The sequence below is a fragment of the Sminthopsis crassicaudata genome, chromosome 1 (assembly GCF_048593235.1).
Source record: "Sminthopsis crassicaudata isolate SCR6 chromosome 1, ASM4859323v1, whole genome shotgun sequence".
Classification (NCBI taxonomy): domain Eukaryota; kingdom Metazoa; phylum Chordata; class Mammalia; order Dasyuromorphia; family Dasyuridae; genus Sminthopsis; species Sminthopsis crassicaudata.
Window position 1 is genome coordinate 281,989,870 of NC_133617.1, and position 14,488 is coordinate 282,004,357.

The following is a 14,488-nucleotide window of genomic DNA, read 5'->3' on the forward strand; positions in this document are numbered from 1 at the left end:
GTGAGAAAGAACACAAAGGTCAGTGTTGGTGTACTGTAGAGTACAAAAAAGGATGAGTAAATTGTAAGAAGACTAGAAAGGTAAGAAGCCTGGTTATAAAGGTCTATAAAAGTAAAACATAATAGTTTATAGATTTCATCTTGGAGGTAATAGAAAACTTTTGGAGTTTATTGAGTGGGGGGTGACAAGATGATACCCATGCTTTAGGAAAATCACTTTGGCAACTAAGTGAAAGATGAAGTGGAGTGCAAAGAGATTTGAAGCTGACAGACTGAGCAGAATGCTATTTAATAGTCCAGGCATGAGGTGATAAGTACATATGTGATGGTGACAGTTGCATGAATGGAGAGAAGGGAAAATATACAAGAGATGTGAAGGTAGAAATGATGACAGCTGAAAATAAATTGGACATATGGCATGAATAACTATGAGACACTGAAAATAATACTAAAGTAGTAGCTGGGAGCATGGTTGTATTATGGAAATTAGGAAATTTCAGAAGAGGAGAGGGTTGGTTCAGATATGTTGAGTTTGAGTTTGAGATGTACAGCTTGAGCTGTACAATAGGCAGTTGTGTTCTGAGTTCTATAGAAGGCCCGAAGATTCAGTGTGCTGAACCTCAGAGATCCAGACATCTAAAGACAGGGGTATAGGAAACCAAATGATCCAAGTTGATCTCTATATATAGTATTCCTCTAGAAAGGAGCAGTTCAAGTAGTAAGAAGTCATAATCAGTATCACACAAGACCTCCAGATTCTACTATAAACAAGAGAAATTCTGGAATGTAATATTTCAAAAAGCAAAAGACATGGACTTACAACCAAAAAATAGCTTATCCTGAAAATTTTTGTTTAATTCTATGGAGGGAAGGAACAAAATTTTAATGGAAGAGAACTTTTAAACATTTCTAATGAAAAAAACAAAACAGAGTAAGAAGTTTGAAATACTACCAGAAGAATTTTTTTTTTTAATACAGAAAGATAAGATTATTTGAACAATTAAAAAAAGTTGTATGATGCTGTAGGTATTAATTATTCTAAGAGAAAGATGAAATAGATGTCCTTTTGGAACCTTAATGTCTTGAAAGAGTATTTGAGGGATTTAAATAAGAAAGATCACAGGAGTGAAATGGTTCTGTTGCAATGGTTTTAAAGAATAAAAAGAGAAGGAATGGTAAAAGGAACACACACTATAGAAAAGAGGACAGGGAGAGAATTTGATATTTCTTATAATTGGAGTAGATTAAGAGTATACAAACATGAAAGAAGGTTTAGGGGAAAAGAGTACAAAATGAATCTCACTCTCATCTGATATAGACTTTAAAAAATAGAACACATAAATAAGCACAAACAGATGCATATAACAGTCTAGTTTGTTGTTGTCGTTCGATCATTTCAGTCAGGTCCAATTCTTTATGATCCCATTTGGAGTCATCTTGTCAAAGACAAGAGTAGTAGTCTGCCATCTAGCTTGTTTTAGAAATGAGGAACTCAAGAAACAAAGTTAAATGACTCACCCAGGGTCACACAACCAGTAAGAACTCCTGCCTTCAGGCCCTGAACTCTATCCACTGCCACCACTAGTGATGAGCTTGTTTTAGAAATAAAATTCAAAAAGAATAAGAATGGGCCAAGGCTATAAAGAGCCTGGATAATTTCCAAGAAATACTAGTCACAAGTAAAACAATCTTTTTGAACTTGAAGGGAAAATTAAATGGGAGAGGAAGAAAGAAAAGAAAAAGTTAAGAGCTAGAATCTAAAGGTTGCCTTAGGTTGCCATTAGAAGTAGTAAAACAAATTATGAATCCAGGAATAAGGTGATGAGGGCCTGTACTGGAGAAAGGGGGGCTTCTGGAGAGAGGCTGCATAGATGAAATCTATAGACCCTGGCAACAGTTTGCCTATGAAGGGTGAGAGATACTGAGGAATCTAGGATGATTCCTGGGTTGTAAGTCTGAGGGACTAGGAGGATGGTATTACCCATTAAAGTAACAAGGGAGAAAGGAAAGAAGGAAAAATTTAGGGGGAAAGAAATAAATTCTGCTTTACATATATTGAGTTTAAGATGTCACCTGGACATCCGAGATGTCTGAAAGGTAGTTGGAAATATGAGATTGGAGGTCAGCAGACAGTCTGGAGTAAGATAGGTACTTCTCAAGAATCATCAGCACACTTTATTAATCAGAGAAATGCAAATTAAGACAACTCTGAGAAACCACTACACACCTATCAGATTGGCTAGAATGACAGGGAAAGATAATGCAGAATGTTGAAGGGGATGTGGGAAAACTGGGACACTGATACATTGTTGGTAGAATTGTGAACACATCTAGCCATTCCGGAGAGCGATTTAGAACTATGCTCAAAAAGTTATCAAACTCTGCATACCCTTTGACTCAGCAGTGTTACTTCTGGGTTTATATCCCAAAGAGATCTTAAAGAAGGGAAAGGGACCTATATGTGCAAAAATGTTTGTGGCAGCCCACTTTGTAGAAACTGGAAACAGAATGCATGCCCATCAATTGGAGAATAGTTGAAGAAATTGTGTTATATGAATATTATGGAATATTATTGTTCTTTAAGAAATGACCAGCAGGATGATTTCAGAAGGGCCTAGAGAAACTTTCATGAACTGATGTTGAGTGAAATGAGCAGGATCAGGAGATCATTATATACTTCAACAACAATACTATATGATGATCAATTCTGATGGATGTGGCTCTCTCCAACAATGAGATGAAACAAATAAGATCCAATAGAACAGTAATGAATTGAACCAGCTACACCCAGTGAAAGATGGGAGATGACTATGAACCACTACATAGAATTCCCAATCCTTCTATTTTTGTCCACCTGCATTTTTTATTTCCTTCACCGGTTAATTGTACACTATTTCAAAGTCTGATTCTTTTTGTACAGCAAAATAACTGTATGGACATGTATACATATATTGTATTTAACATATACTTCAACATATTTAACGTGTATTGGTCTACCAATATTGGTATTGGAAGGAGGGGAAAAATTGGAACAAAAGGTTTTGCAAGGGTCAATGCTGAAAAAGTATCCATGCATATATCTTGTAAATAAAAAGCTATATTAAAAAAAAAAAAAAAAAAAGACTCATCAGCACAGAGATGGTAATTAAATCTATGCAAGCTGATGAGATCACCAGGTAAAGCAGTACAGACCAAGAAGATAGTCCACCCTGGGATAGGCCCCAGAAAGGCACATGTGATTATGATTAAAGGGTGTGATCTGGAAGAGGATCCAGTAAAGGAGAGTTTGAAGGTAAAAGAAAAACTGGGACAGTGCTGATCCAAAAACCAAGGGAGAAGAGAGGATCAAGGGATTAACAGTGCCACAGTATATAGAGCTCAAGGAGAAAAAGGATTGAGAAAAGGCCATTGGATTGACAACTAAAAGATCATTAATATTTTGGAGAAAGTAGCTTCAATGGAATGATAAAAGATGACTAAAGAGTATCTTGGATAATATGAACTGACACAGAGTGAAGTGAGTAGTACTGTGGAACAAAACATACACAGACAATAACACTGTAAAGAAAAAGAAACTTTGAATGATTTATAGACTACAATTAATGCAGTAACAAAGCATATCTATAGAGAGTCTATGAAGCATTCTCCACATCCTGACAAAGAACTGATAGACATAAAGTGAAAAAAAGGACAGATATTTCTGGATATAGCTACTATGTGGATTAATTTTATCTACTGTGTGGATTAATTTTATTTACTGTGTGGATTTATTTTATCTTACAACACTGACTTTGTTACAAGGGTTTTTTTCTTTTTTAAAGTTTTTAAGTGGAGGTTGGGGGTAGAGGCTAATAATAGTGAAGCAAAAAAAAAAAAAAAAAAAGATAAAGCAAGCCACTGAAATTTTTTTTCTTAATATGTACAGAGAGATAAGAAGAAAGCAGATAAGCAGGACAGTTTTGAAAGTAAGAATCGGAATTTATTATACACTTTAAGAAATAAGTGTATAAAATGTAGAATCATGTTGGTATATGGAATTCTCATTTGGTGCTCTTCTCTCTATATAGAAATGTTCTTCTTTGATGTTTAAGTCCAGAAATTACCAAAAAAAAAAATTTAAAGAGTCATCTATTAAAAAAAAAAAGTCATATATACCCAAATCAAAAGAACCATTATTAATACTATTAATAGGAAACAAGAACACTTTGGCTATCAATATTAATAAATAGACTTCATCTTTACTGTTTTACAATTGAAAGATGTACAGAAAATAAGATCCCATTGTGATTACCATTTTTTCATTATGAAAAAGTATTACATTCATTAAAGCAAAATGCTTTTTAAGGACTCTTTTACAACAAAGTATCTTCCACCCATACTTTAAAATCATTCAAGATTTTCTGAAGGACATAACCAAAATATGTTATCCAATTATTCTCTGATCATAAACATCAGGTGAGCAATAAATGGGGAAGTCTATGATTGTCAAAGTAATGTAGCACCTAGCAAAAAGTTCTAGTTGAAAAAAATTCTCTATAGTGAGGTTCTCCAAATATTCATTTTTAGAACATATTTTGCTGTGTCAAGCCTTACAACACTTGGGATCTTCTGAAAGAGAACCATAATAAGGCAAATGTTTTTGGACTAACAACCTACACAAGAAAATCACTGCCAAGATGACAACACACATATCAATAGATAATTTATAGAGTTTGCACAACATGTCTAACAGTAACTTAACCCAGAACTGAAGAGAAAAGAAAACTGGATAGCCTCGAGGAGATTGCAAAAATTTTTAATGACTCCAAATTTCTCCTAGAACAAAAGTCCATTTTAAAAATATTAATCTAGCAATTTTGCTGTATGCCAATGAGGCAAATAATTAAACATTCTCTAAAGAATTAAAAATTAATGTCATGCACAAAGTAATGGAGAAGTATATAGATATAAGAAGGTTGCAACATTTAGCCAATGAGAAACCTCAAAAAAAAAAAAAAAAAAAAAAGATAAAAATGTTCTCAAAAAACCTTAAAATGGGAAAATAATAGGGGGGATGTGAGAAAAGTGGGGTAACATCTAGACTACTACAATTAAGACATCAGGAGAAAGTAAAAAATTCCTCTGGCACAACAAGTAGAACCCCCTCTATGGTGAACATAAGGACAACGTGGACAGAGTTGTACTGGACATTCAGAACATGAGTTGCACAAGATGGATAGGTACCGCATAGGAATCTGTATCACTTAAAGGATCATTTGAATTGATGAGATTTTAAATCTATTTCAATTTTCAGTGTCAGGTTTCCCAGCATATCAGAGGAAACTCTCAAAAGCCATGATGTAAGGACTACTATGATTCATTCTGAGGTCATTGTAAAATGTACTGTTCAATGGTGTCAAATATACAACATGAAACTCCAGAATAAATCCGAGATTAGGGATACTGATGTCTCCCATTTATTTGTGCCTAAGGGAATACCTCAGGTAATGAAGTCAATGGATTTCTTCTTGGTGCATGTGAAATTCCAAAAAAGTATTCCATTTATTGCTGGAACTCTATCTTTCCAGAAATCAGCAAGAGTCAGGATCACTAAACGTCTTTATTCTAGATCTTTACCTTCGCCTCCAACGCCCGGTCACGAGTGCAAGTGAGCTTGAGTTCCACCACCCAAGTTTCTCTTGCTCCTCCCACACACGTCACTTCCCCCTCTTTGTCCCACCAATCAAGTCAGCACAGAACAGCTGGGGAGGGTCAACCTTAAACAAGTTAATAGGGAACCGTCCAATTGGCAATTAGTCTCACGTGCTTCATCATCCAAGTGCATTGCTCAGTTCTAGCCCTTTACATCTCCCGCTTTCTTTTGTTTTAGACCACAGGAGGTCGCGCCATCCCTGACCTTTCAGGGAGATGAGAACCCCAAAAAGGACGTGATCACGCCCCCCCTGACTTCTCAGGAGGGGAGATGAAAGCACTAAAAAGGAGATAATCACGCCCTTCCTGACATCTCAGGAAGGGAGATGAGAAGCACCAAAGAGAAGTGGGGATTTGCTAGCGGGTTTCTGGATTGAAGGGCCTTATTAGAGACAAGTATGCACAAACCCATCAGCATGGGAGTCATTACACAAGTACATAGCAATAACGCAGAGGCTATTAGTGGTGACTCTCCCCACAGTCAGTGCAGACTCGATGTGGTGTAACAAACAGGAATTGTACATGCAAGTAGTGATATAACAAACAATATAAATCAACATGGTATTGTAAGAGATTTCCAGAAGTCCTAGAAGGAGGGTATGTAGACACCAGACACACATACCCCTTCTTCAGCAACCAAGAAATAGTCCAAAACCAATCTATTGTCCATTGCTTCACTGTTAGGGAATCCAATGATCCCCACAAGTTTTTGAAATCCCACATCAGTCTTTTTATATGTTAGGGAATCCAATGATCCCCACAAGTTTTTGAAGTCCAGCAACAGTCTTATGATGCCTCAGAGAATCCAATGATTCCTGAGGACTTTTCAGTCCTACAATAGTCTTATGATGTCTCAGAGAATCCAATGATTCCTGAGACTTTCAAGTCCTACAATAGTCTTATGATGTCTCAGAGAATCCAATGATTCCTGAGACTTTCAAGTCCTACAATAGTCTTATGATGTCTCAGAGAATCCAATGATTTCTGAGGATTTTCAAGTCCAACAGTTTTTGATGTCCATGGGTCAAACGCCATAACTGCCAGGTTCTTTCAGTGGTGGGCACAGTCAGCAACGGAACCACCCGATGTTTCTTGGGCCTTCTCCTTCGTTTCAAGGGTCTGCTCTGTCTCTCTCCGATGGACAAGGCGAATACGGCTCGTTGGCACCCATCTGATTCCTTCTCCATCTGTAGAGATACAAGCAAACCCTCTCCCCCAAGCAGTTAACCTATCTGGTCCCTTCCATTCACCACTTTCTGGGTCTCTCCACATCACTTGGCGATTATCTAAAGACAGTGGAGCTGCTCGCACTGGACACTGCCCTTCCGGTGAGTTATAAAACCTGTCTGCTGGAGCCAGTGCATCTTTGTCAAAAATTAAAAAATTAATGGTATAGAGAACTAAATTTAGAAGTTCTCTAGGGTTACCCGTGGCTCCCCCTTTCTTTTGTTTTTGGAGGAGTGTCTTAATATCTCTGTTTCTTCTCTCTACTATTGCCTGCCCTTGAGGATTAAAGGGTATGCCCGTGGTGTGTAAAATCTTATACTGTGCACAAAAGTGTGTAAAATGTTTAGATGTATATGCAGGTCCATTGTCTGTTTTTATTGCTTGTGGCACGCCCATAATTGCAAATGCTTGTATAAGGAATTCAGTGACCACTCGGGCTGTCTCTTTTGCTGCTGGTATTGCAAATGTGAATCCTGAAAAGGTGTCTACCACGACATGGATAAAAGATAGACGACCAAAAGATTTATAATGGGTCACATCCATTTGCCAAATTTCATTAGGTCTCAAACCACGAGGGTTCTTCCCTGGAGGGAGTGTAGGAGCATGGAAAGGAAGGCAAGCTGTACAGGCTTTTACTATGCTCCTAGCTTCTTCTCTTGTTATTCCAAACTGCAAACGTAAAGCTCGGGCAGCCTGATGATATTTAGAATGAGACTCTTGTGCTTCTTGAAATAAAGGAGTACTGGCCAGCATGGTTAGAAGGCTATCTGCCTTTGAATTACCATCAAAAATAGGACCTGGAAGTCCACTATGGGAATGGACATGCAAAATATAAATCTTACCTGGATGCTTTCTCACTTGCTCTTGAAGCTCTTTAAAGAGCTGATATATATTGGAGGCTACAAATTTTATTTGGGCCGTGGCAATTCTTTGAACCACACCTACTGAATAGGCTGAATCAGATATTATATTTATGTCTCCCGGATAATAAGCAAGAGCTAGAATGATTGCATACAATTCATTCTGCTGAGTGGACTGAAAAGGAGTTCTGATTACTCTCTTTATAGTTAAGTCACGAGAATACACAGCGCAAATATTATGTTTGGATGCATCTGTAAAGATAGTTGGTCCTTTAAGAGGAACTTTAGAAACCTTTTCTTCAAGAATCCATTGCCAATTATGCAGCAGTCTGGTTATCTTTAATGGAGACCCGTGTGCAAAATTTGGAGCCATGGCTAATAAAATTTGCCACTCTGGGATGGTTTCGCAGCACACATTAACTTGTGCATTAGTATAAAAGGTATATATCTTATCAGGTCTTGTCCCAGATAATTGTACTGCTCGTTTAATGGCCTTTAATAAAATTCTAGCCACAAGCACTGGGTAAGGAATAAGGCTTTGTTCTGGTTGTGCTGGGAGGTTCACCCACTCTATCACACTGTCTCCTTGATGAAGGACTGCTGTGGGGGCCTCTTGTGTAGCAAAAACTGATATTTCCAAGGGTTTTTGAGTGACTCTTTCAACCACATTGGATAAAGCCAGTTCAACTTGTCTCAAAGCCTCTTGAGCTTCTTTTGTAAGCTGGCGTGGTGAATTTAAAGCACTGTCTCCCCTTAAAATGTCATATAATGGTTGCAATTGACAGGTAGTCAAGCCTAGCACGGGACGCATCCATTGGATATCTCCTATCAATTTCTGGAAGTCATTTAAGGTGTTTAGCTTCTCTGTTCTTAAGGAGAGTTTTTGTACTGTAAGCACCTTAGGATATACTTCATATCCTAAATATTGAAAAGGAGCATGTCTTTGAATCTTTTCTGGAGCTATGTGCAATTTATAATTCCTTAGTGTTTCTATGGTTTTTTGTAGACATGCTTCTAACATTTGTTCCTCAGGTGCACATCCCAATATATCATCCATGTAATGTAATAACATTACTTTTGGAAATGCTTTTCTTACTGGAGTAAGAGCAGCAGCAACATACATTTGACACATAGTAGGGCTGTTTTTCATTCCCTGTGGCAAAACTGTCCATTCATATCTTTTATAAGGCTCAGCTAAGTTAACGCTGGGCACTGAAAAGGCAAATCTTTTCATATCCTCCTTATCTAGAGGGATAGAATAGAAACAATCCTTAATGTCTATAACCCACAGAGGCCATTCTCTAGGCAACTGAGTAGGAGATGGAAGTCCAGGTTGAAGAGTTCCCATAGTTTCCATCTGTTCATTTACCTTTCTTAAATCAGTCAACACCACTTGCCATATGGTGGCCTGGGAAGAGGCTTTGCCCTATGCTTTCTATTGAAGGACTATGCTTTTAAATTAGTGGGTGAAAAACCAACACACCCACCTGCCATTGTTATTGAGACAATGTTACTGGACATGACTGCTTATGTGCACCTGTGAAACTAGAATTGTTCTAGAATTGTGAAAAGTGCAATAGAGAATTGTGATAAGCTAGAATTGTTCTAGAATTGTGAAAAGTGCAATTGAGAATTGTGATAAGCTAGAATTGTTCTAGGAGTGTGAAAAGTGCAACAGAAAATTGTAAGAAACTAGAATTGGTCTAGAACTGTGATAAATGTAACTAGAATTGTGACAACATACCTACTGATATTTGTTAACTAGAATTGTGATGTTTTACCTTGTTGACTTCCCACCTCAGTGTTGACATCCTACCTCATTGGCATCCAATCTCTTTGGCCTATTATCTCGAGTATGACTTTGATGAATGGGTTGAACACTTGGGCCACTGTTGAGCCTGGTTCTCATTGTCATACTTCTGTTTACTGATCTGCTGCTTTGTACCTCCTTGGGCATAACACTCTGTCATCTCATGGACCAAGTGAACTATAGCTGGTGCTAAAAGTTTAGCTTGGTGAGATGTGCGGTTCCCGCAAAACAAGAGAAAGGGAATTGTAAGGGCCCTTTAAATGGGCGGACACAGTGCATCGGGATTGAGGCCCAGAAGTAATTTCTGTGGATATTAGGACTGCCCTTGGGCGGGATCCTGGCCATATTGAGATAGCTTCGTAATGGGTGACTCTCTCGCTGATTGGCTGTGTGTGTGACCTCACAGGCCCTATATAAGCCCACTGCAGGCAGCAACCGCGCTCTTTAACCTGGTGCTCTTCACTCTGGCTTCCTAGCCTGGGTGGCCAAGCCAAGATGGGTAGCCGAAAGAGGTAAGGGTTTTGGTAGTGAACACATGGGTCTTCTGACCAGGTGTTCACTAGGGAACCAACAAGTCAGGGCATCAGTCAGGGCATTATGTGAGTAGGTATAATAAAGGCTTTTAAGATTACACGTGGCTGTTCTTGAGTGCGCTACCGGTTACTAAGCTATAGATTCAAGAGATTGTGGCCAGAGACCTTAGAAGGCCTCAGAGGAGGCGAGCCGGGTAGAGCTCACACTGCAAAGGACAGTGGTCAAAGGTACTCTGGTGGGTCTAGGACAGACTAGTAATTGTAACTGCCAGGAGAGCACGCTACAATTTATGGCTACCTATTAGGGAACTAACTTGGTAGATAGTAAATCATATTATGTAGAACTGAACATTAATGTCTCCTTCTTTACAAAATCAAATTTAAAAAAACAAGAACACTGTTAATTTGATAAATGACTGTTTAAAAATCAGCAAAAAAGAAATGGTGAAGGAAAAGAAAAAGAACATTTTAAAGACTAGGTTTCATTTCATTCTTGTATTTGCATACTCTACTCTTGGAAGCAAAGAATCCCAAAAAGTTAGGCAACAATATAAATTGTAACATAGGGTAGAATATGCTAAGATTTAACTTTTAAAATATGTAAATTGTGTTCTCTTCTGTTTAAATAATTTTTGGGATGCTGGTAGTATATCTCCATATGATATACATACATACATATATATCATCTCTATTTCACAAATTCTAGACTCATAATGAAGAAATGAATATTTTAAATGTAATTTTTGGTATCATTTATTTTCTTAAACTAACTTTATCCTTTAGACTACAAAAAGGTAGCCATTTCACCTTGCTTTGGGAAATAAAGCTCTCAAAATCATGTAAAACTTTGTTTGGATTCAGAAACATATCAGAAACATAATCATTTTATCAAAAAGCCCAAGTAAATGGTTTCCTTAACAATTTCCTTATTAATTCATGAGAAAAGGCAGGATGTTTTGCATAAAGTGTAGCTCTAACTCTCTTAGTTCATAAAAGGTCATCATTATCTTCATTGTGAAGTAATTTTATTATTATTTTATTAAAAGCAACAGTATTTCTAATCTGACCTTTAACTAATTCTGACCTTAAAGTGACCTTCTAACTGGGGCAACTCTTATCAGCAGGCAGATATAACTTTTCCAGGATAGCAACATTTAGCATTCCTTTTGTTAAAAATTCTACCACTTCCTAGCTCTTTGTTTCTCACAAAGTGAAAGTCTCTTTCTGCCAAAATGAATTTACCAATTGTCTGTCTGGATGTTTTAGATACAATTATAACCACAAATATTTGTTAAAAGCACAAATATTTGTTAAATAGACAGGGTGCTCCAGACTATGTTACTAGAGATAAGAATGAAGAGATTAATACAAAGCTGAGAACCCAGGCTCCTCTGTCAGCTGATTCCTTTCACCAGCACTAGTCACAATAATCTATAAAAGGGATAATAATACTTATTCTCTGAAGGTAAAGATCAAAATAAACACTTTTAATTACTATATTGGATTTCCATTTACATGACAGTTCTGCCATTAAATCAAAGTCTGAATTTTTAAAAAAATATATATTCTACTTCTTCAATATTTCAAAAGATCTCAAATTTCTTTGATAAACATTTCTTTCAACAATTCAAGTAATTCTTATTAAATAATTCTCATGAGTAGCTCTGGTTTAAAATTTACACATATATGTATGTGTATAATGGTCAGGTGTGTGTGTGTGTGTGTGTGTGTGTGTGTGTGTGTGTGTGTGTGTGTGATGGTCAGTCTAATGAAAAGCCTATGTACTCCCTGATGTTCTCACTAATTCTAGGAGAGAGAATCACAATCTGTCCATGCCTTCCCATTCTGTGACTTGAAATCCTATAAGTCTGCTTTAGGAAATCCATTCAATGTATTAGGAGACTTTCTTTAGGTCTTTTGACACTACCTAGATGCCAATAAAACACTCAGACTATCTCAAATTCTTGCTATACAACTAGGTTATCCTGCTTTTCAATCATAAGTACCAAAATGTTTTCTGCTACATCTTGCACATAAGTTTTCATCAATAATTTGTCAAAATCTATTTCCATGTAGAATACTACATTGACCTACAATTTAGGTTGTTTGGATACTATAGTGTTCCATTATTTGAAGAGATATATCTTTAGGACATTTTAGGAGGAAAAGTACTTACAACGTTTAATTGATATAGAGAATTCTTGAAGAGGAAATTCCATATAAAAATATATATCAATGACTACTGTACAAATTATAACTTTGGAGAGTTATTCGCAAGTTGCTTAAGTGACTTGCTCAGAGTCACGGGGCCAAACTTTTCTGAGTAGTAATGGATCACATTTAAGAAGTATCATAGTATTACAAACGTGAATCAATAAATGTACTACATGCAGAGTTAAGCACCTAGAGAAATTCAGAATCTATATTGAATCCATATTTCATTGGGACTTGACTATGAAAAAATAGTCTATGACAAAGATATATATTTTAACAAGCATACATCTTTTGCCTCATTGAAGGTTAATAAAGTATATTAATATTCATACTTCATTAACATTAGTAATATATATTAATATTAATAATAAAGTTAACATGGTTGAGTGACTAAGCGGCTGGCCTCAGGAGTAGGAATATCTAGGTTCAAATTTTACCTTTTATTTATCAAAAAAAAAAAAAAAAAGTTTGCTCCTCTAATTACTTTTTTGTTTTACTACTATAGCTAGCACTTCTAACACTATGTCAAATAATATTACTGATAACAAAAATCTTTGATTTATCTCTAATCACATTAAAGACTTCCAGCTTTTCTCCATATAATGCCAGCCCTTGGTAAGAAACAGAACTCACCATACTAGGAAATGGTTACTATTCTTATGCTTTTTAGGATATTTAACAGAAATGGCCACTGTTTTTTGAAAAAGTTTTTTTTTTTATCTATTCATATAATTGGTTATTTTGTATTATTATTATGATGTCACAGTCATATGTAGCATATTACTTATATTCTTACCATTTTCCTAACACTGAACCACCTCTAAATTCTGAATATTAATCTAACAGACACAGAATATCAACTTTTTGGTATGTTGCTTTATTGTTTTTTTTTTTTTAAGCCTACTCTGATTTTTCTTTATCAATTCAGTAGATAAATCTGTTGATCATTTACTAAGTATCAAGTACTATGTTAAAAGCTGGGAATATAAAAACAAAATTTTAAATAGATAATATGATTCCTCCCCTAAAAGAGTTTACATTCCAATAAAGGAAGACCAAATATAAAAGGGAACTGCAAAGAAGGGAAGTAAGGGAGAAGGAAAGGTGATATCAGGAGGATAAAAGCAGTCAGCATGGAGGTGGAGCAAACCAGAGAATGAGCAAAAAGTGAAGTAGCATGGCTGGGGTACTTTATGATATGTTTCCAGGAAGGGACCAGAAAATCATTTAGTAAGTGTCAAGGTACAATCATTCTCATTTCATTTTGGCATTTAGTTCAGTTTGTATATTTGTTGCTTTTCTCATTTCTGTTTTTGTTTTACCTTCTTGCCCAATTCCCTGATCTATTCTTTCTCCCTTTGGTTGATAGAAGTATTTAGTGACATAAATTTTCCCTTAAGAATGTCCTGATTGCATATAAATTCATCAAATCATGATTCCTACCATTATGTAGGTATCTGAAGCATAACAAACTTTGCTTCTCATTTTAATTCGTTGTGAACCTTTTCAAGTTTGTTTTTGACAAACAATAAATAGTTAATTCTACTACCCTGTTTTAACTGTTTAAACTGTTAAAAAGATGTTTAAACTACCAGTAGTTTTTCTCAAATGTGAGCATTAATTGTTCATTTCCCTCTATCTTATCCTTTTAGTTTTCTCCTCTTTCTCCCCTACTACCTCTACAAAAAAAGAGTGGCAAGAAAGGAGTAACACCAATGATCTATAATCAATTTGCTTCTATCTCTTTAATTTGTTTTCTTCCTTTTGTCCCCAGTCCCTGGTTCTTACTTTCTTTCCTTTTCACCCCATCCTTCACAATCTACTCTCCAAAGTTAAGGTTTCGGACTAGCAGAGATGATAATATAGAAGAAAGCTGCATAGGCCTATTTTGTCAGTGACTCCACCAAAAGCTGAACAAGAGTTCAGATTGAGTATTGAATCAGGAACTCCAGGACGGGGGAAGAGGGAGACTTCTAACCTTAGCCCAATTTTATTACTTCAGCTCATAATAGGGCTACAATTCCCTTTCTCTCTGATGACAAAGAAGGGTCAGAAAGAGGTTAAATCAACAGTCTTCTCTCCCTTCCTCTCACCTTTCTTTCTTTCTTTTCCCCTCCCTCTCTCTTCCTTTCTCCTTTCCTCCCTCCTTCCCCA

The 14,488-nt window shown here is 36.4% G+C and overlaps 1 protein-coding gene across 10 annotated transcripts in view; it reads right to left on the reverse strand.

The window, feature by feature from the left end:
• STAU2 (staufen double-stranded RNA binding protein 2) overlaps positions 1-14,488 on the reverse strand; it is a 454,831-nt gene that overhangs the window by 280,201 nt on the left and 160,142 nt on the right. The window lies entirely within an intron of this gene.